The sequence below is a fragment of the Arabidopsis lyrata genome, assembly GCF_000004255.2.
Source record: "Arabidopsis lyrata subsp. lyrata unplaced genomic scaffold ARALYscaffold_625, whole genome shotgun sequence".
NCBI classification, from domain to species: Eukaryota; Viridiplantae; Streptophyta; class Magnoliopsida; order Brassicales; family Brassicaceae; genus Arabidopsis; species Arabidopsis lyrata.
In genome coordinates, this window is record NW_003302159.1 from 1 (window position 1) to 5,482 (window position 5,482).

At 38.2% G+C, this 5,482-nt stretch overlaps 2 pseudogenes across 1 annotated transcript; both read left to right on the forward strand.

Moving 5' to 3' along the window:
• The first annotated feature begins 1,104 nt into the window (after positions 1–1,104).
• Positions 1,105–3,319, forward strand: LOC9298446 (annotated as a pseudogene).
• A 1,274-nt stretch (positions 3,320–4,593) lies between these two features.
• Positions 4,594–5,478, forward strand: LOC9298445 (annotated as a pseudogene). The gene has a single exon (XR_002332727.1). The product of XR_002332727.1 is annotated as a disease resistance protein RPP8 (transcript).
• The last annotated feature ends 4 nt before the right edge of the window (positions 5,479–5,482 follow it).

Sequence of the window (5,482 nt, forward strand, 5' to 3'; positions counted from 1 at the left end):
GAATTAGTTTCTTGTTATTCTGGAAACGTCATTGCTAGGTGGTTAAACCTTGAGTTTTCTCACGTACACTATAGTTAATAGTAAGGATTTGACTATCTCTTACAAGAGCATCGCTGATGCTGAAAGATTGATACTGATATGTGAGAGGGATCATCGGAGATGTATCTTTTATCATCTATAGAATAGTATCTTTCATTTCTTGATTCTGCGAGAATGTTCCTTTGTTTCCTATAATATATAGCACACATATAGGGCTTGTGGATACTACATTGACTTTAAATGATGAGGTGCAAGCTGTCAAGGGAAGGGCTGTTCATGTAGTTTGTTTCAGAATCTTAGATGTTAGAATTATTTATCTCATTCATTATTTTCACAAGGATTTGTTTATTTGGCCTGAAGAACATAGTAGTATCTCACAACCCATTTGGGATTAGACTATTTGAGGACCGGGAGATAGTGAGGGTGATATTTTTTGCATTGATGTAGTCCTTCCTATATACGTAGGTGGAAACAGGGGAAGGGGTTAGATTTATCCTGATGGTGACTTCATAGCCATATTAAGACACTGCAGTAAATGGTATTCAGAAAGAGTAGCAAGGAGCTTAGGAATTAGTTATGGAAGTTGAACTTGCTGGTAGTAGCTTATGGCAGGCCGGTCAGACTAGTTACCTACTAGACGATAATTTCCTTGAATTGGAGAAAACCAGCCAACAATGCATATCCATTTTTTTCACTGTTTTTGCCCCGCAACCTTATATAAGCTCATATTGGTTTTCAAAGTCCTATCTACCAGAGCATGTAAATCTTGTCTGCTTTGAAAAAAAAAAAAAAAAAAAAAAGAAAAAAAAGAAAAAAGAAAAAAGAAGTAAATCTTGTCTGCTAATTATTGAGGGATTTGGAGACTTTCGTTCTTGCTTCAAGTGTAATTCCCTTGTGGACAAAGAAAATTTTGTGCTGAATTGCTTTGTATGCTATCTTGATACTTCCGCCATGTATAGACTAGTCTGTTTAAGGTGGAACTATATGCAGCTGCCTTATATGTTTATATTTTGTGATCTTTCCTTATATGTGTATATGTTTTGCTTCATGGGATGTAAATTTCAGGACAAGTACAAGGAAAAGAAGCATAAGAAGGATAAAGAACAGAAAGAGGGTACAGAGAAAAAGAGTACAGATAGAAGCAAAGACAAACCGAAGGAACGAAAGGAGAAAAAAGACAAACATAAAGATCGGAAAGAAAAGGAGAAAGATTAAGAAAAAAGGCAACCTTTGGAGGAGAAGAAAGCCGAGGTGCTGACAAACATTCGGGCACAGAGAGAATCTTGTTACCAGATACCCGTGCCGAATAATAGTAATGGAGAGTTCAAGTATGTACAGGACCTGGCAAGAAGGATCAGATATGACGAAAAAGCAACAGGAAGTCAGAGTGAACAAAAGATTGATCATCCTAACCAAAAAAATGTAGGAATAACAGGAAAAGCATTTGTGAACAGCCCAATTGAAGAAACAAGCCATAGGGTAGATGCCAATAAGAGAATCAATACCCAAAAGAACTTTACAGCGGCAAAAAGTTCTGAAAATGCAGTTTCTCGAGTATCATTTGGTGCTGATCAGAAAAGAGCTGAGGTTATGGGTAAACCAATGGAGACCAGAGACCAGATGAGGCAAACAGAATCAGCTGAGAAGATTCACTGCAAGGAAAGTGTGACCAAGAGTGATAAACCAAGGGATCAAGAAGGGGTAAAGAAGAGTGAAGCAAAGGATAAAGACAGAAATAAAGAGAAGAAAGAGGAAAAAACAGAGTCAATAAAGAAAACTTGTCAGGAGAAACCAAAATTGATAGGAGGGCCCAAATTAGAAGAAAGAGAAAAGGACTCTCTGGATATAAGATATTGCAAACTGCCTGAGGTTTCACGGGCGAGCGTCAAGAACCTTATTACCGAGGGAAATCTTGGCAAACGGAAGGATCATATGACAAATGGATTCTTGTATGGTGAGTTATTCTCTGATCCAATTCTCTGTCTGGTGAATGAGGAGTGTAGTTGCCATATTAACCATCGTATGATATATGGTTTGGTACTTAGAAGCATCTTATAGTTTTATCCAATCATGGTATGTTTTCTTACCTTAAAAGATATTTTAATTTATGGGTATCTGAGTAGTGTGGTAGTAATGATGCAAGATCCGTTTTTCTTGGTTTTGGTCGGAAATGTTAACAATGCAGTTTCTTAACTGTTTGTTCTAACATTAGTCTTTAATTCTTTCGCAGAAAATGGAACCACGCCACACAAGTTACAGAAGCTGAGTGCTTCTGTACCATCTGTGGAAAATGGAAGAATAATAGGTGCACCCCGAACTCCTCCAATGCCTACTTCTGAGTTGCAAGGAATGACTTGCAAGCCACAAGTCAAAGAAGTTAGAATTAACGGTTTTGCTGTCTCTGGAGAAAAACATAAAGTCTGTCCACCAAGCCCTTTGGCTGCAACAATGAAAGTGAAAGTCAAGGAAAATGGTGAAGCATCCGCAAAGCCGCCTCATCCTGACCTAAAGTATCTCAATCAGATACTCAATGTACCAACAAGGGAGCTGTTGCTGGAGGTTGATGATGACCAAGAATGGCTACTTGGTCAGTCGGGTATCAAATTAAAAAAGGCGAGAACGGATCCTCCAGATTCTGGCGAATCCTTGCAGGTCTGGAACCAAGCTTTCAGAATAGAATCTGCGGATATCGCAGCTCTTCCTTATGTAGTTCCATTTTAGCTGTGACTATATTCTCGGATGTTCCTACGCCACAGTCCATGAAGAGAACTATCCCTCACACAACGCCACTTCGCAGCAGCGTTTGCTATGTTAGCAGCAGCATCTATGATGGCGCTATAAAGGAGACCGACACAGCACTCCATGGCTCCCCAAAGCTTATGAGCAGGGATCAAATATGTTATACGCCCATAATATGAACACCCACAAAGCTCTGCATGGGTGAGGAAATAGAATGAATGAGGAAGATGTAAGTAGAGTAAGTTTATAGAGAAGTTGATTGTTGTTGACCAGTTGCTTGACATCATGTTGTGTTATAAGGACAAGGATATGTGTGGCATTTGGTTCTGCACGCAATTTTGATTCCATGCTTGCATCGTCAACATTAGTGGATAAAGTTTGTATATTACAGAGAATAGAAAAAAAAGAGAGTAGCGTTCTCCGTATGTTACTGGGGCATGTAGACATGTTTATAAGATTAATCACGGAAGAAGGTTAGTATCAGAGATCTTTAAGCTTTCCGTTAGAATCGTAGAGAGGATAGTCTCGGTTTTCTTAGGAATACTCTTGTACCAAATCCTGAATAAACCAATGATCACTAGGATTGAAGAATCCAAGCTCGAAGATATACCGAGGAGAAACAAGATAAATAGTGTTGTGTCAAATTCCAATCCTAAATCTTTCATCAATTTTTTGACTTAAAAGATCGGTCTCTTACTTCAAATTTCAAACCATGGACTTGAATCGATTTAGGAAATCTTGTAACAAGTTTTTTAATGTTTACGGATGTGTTATACCAACTTCCATGTCTTAGTCAAATGATCGTATTTCTCACTCAGAAGCATATTTGGTGAAGAAGATAGATTGGTTTTCACACTAAATGGGAGAGACAAATTTTGTTTTGGTTACTCAATATGCAAGAAATGTGTAGTAGAGACTTTAGGGAAATTACTTCACCTGAAATGTGTTAGCTATAAGGGTTTAGTTCTTTTTTCTTGATGAGAGTTTGTTTTAACGATAGAACAAGGTATCAAGCAAAGAAGCCTTGCGATGTTGTTACCATTTTAGAATAAACGCGATTATGTTACCATTTTTTCTTGTATTTGTGCTCTTGTCAAGAACCACTACGATGATTGGAGTGAGTTAAGATATCCGTGCATCTAAAGCTGTTTGAATAAAGGATACACAGTGACAGTGGTTTCTTGCGACTGAAACGGTAGAGCGTTAATCCCTTTAGATTCGTTTGTATTCATCTGTATCAAGTCTAGTTACGATAACATATTGCTTATTAACCGATCAATCTGTTGCTGTCCTGCCCTGCTTACTATATAGTAGACAGTTTCTGCGGATACTTAGGCATGTCTTAACTATTATTAGAGGACTTACAATGAGTTATAAGGTGTCTTAGTGTGTTTACTCTCAAAGATATACTTGTTACTGTGTATATGCTCGATGAATCCTGATGAGAATTTGGTTACATTTTTACAAACACTAGGTTTCAGCTATGTCTTCTGATTAGAATCCTCTAATATATAGTTTTCAACAGTGCAAGGTTTTGTGTGTCTCTCTTGAAAATTTAGTTTCTAAAGTGTTAAAAAGCTATATATGAGCTGGAGAATCCAATAAGCAACGGTAGGACTGAGTCAACGATTCAAGACAATCCTCTCCTTTGTCTTGAGTCAACGATTCAAGACAATTCTTCAATTTGGTCCGATAACTGTAGATAAGTTGTAATAATAGTTCTCTTTTATGTGGCTCATCTAATTTAATATTCTGACATATAAAATATCTTTTACTTTATCAATCATTAAGCATAAGATATATTATTGTAGAGAACCCTTAGCCAAGAGATTGGTAGCTAGAAAGATAAGGTTGACTTGGAGTCAACTTCTAGCTTAGAGTTTTGACTAAATTGATCGGTTTCTTCATTTGTAGTAAATGATTTTAGATCAATTTTTTCTCAGAATCTGTACCCTTGGCGTTCTTGTATTGGTTCATCGTAGGTGATTGACGACGAGTAGTTGTTATGGCTGAAGCATTTGTGTCGTTTGGAGTTGAGAAGCTTTGGGATCTCCTGAGTCGAGAATCTGAGCGATTGCAGGGAATTGATGAGCAAGTTGAAGGACTAAAGCGTCAGCTGAGAAGTTTAGAGTCGTTGTTGAAAGATGCAGATGCCAAGAAACATGGAAGTGAAAGGGTGAGGAACTTCTTGGAAGATGTCAAAGACCTTGTTTATGATGCTGAGGATATACTTGAATCCTATGTTCTGAACAAAAGTAGAGCTAAAGAAAAAGGAATCAAGAAGCATGTGAGAAGACTTGCTTGCTTCTTAACGCAAAGTTGCTTCAGATATCGAAGGAATCACTAAGAGGATCTCTGAGGTGATTGGGGATATGCAGAGTTTAGGGATACAACAAATCATTGATGGTGGTCGTTCGCTGTCTCTTCAGGACAGACAAAGGGAGCAGAGGGAGATCCGACAAACGTTCGCTAAAAGTCCTGACCACGATCTTGTTGGGGTGGAGCAGAGTGTTGAAGAATTGGTTGGTCATTTGGTGGAGAATGATAAACATCAAGTGGTTTCTATATCTGGGATGGGCGGTATTGGTAAAACGACTTTGGCCAGACAAGTTTTTCATCACGACATAGTCCGACGTCATTTTGATGGATTCGCATGGGTCTGTGTTTCGCAACAAGTTTACGCAGAAAGATGTTTGGCAGAGGA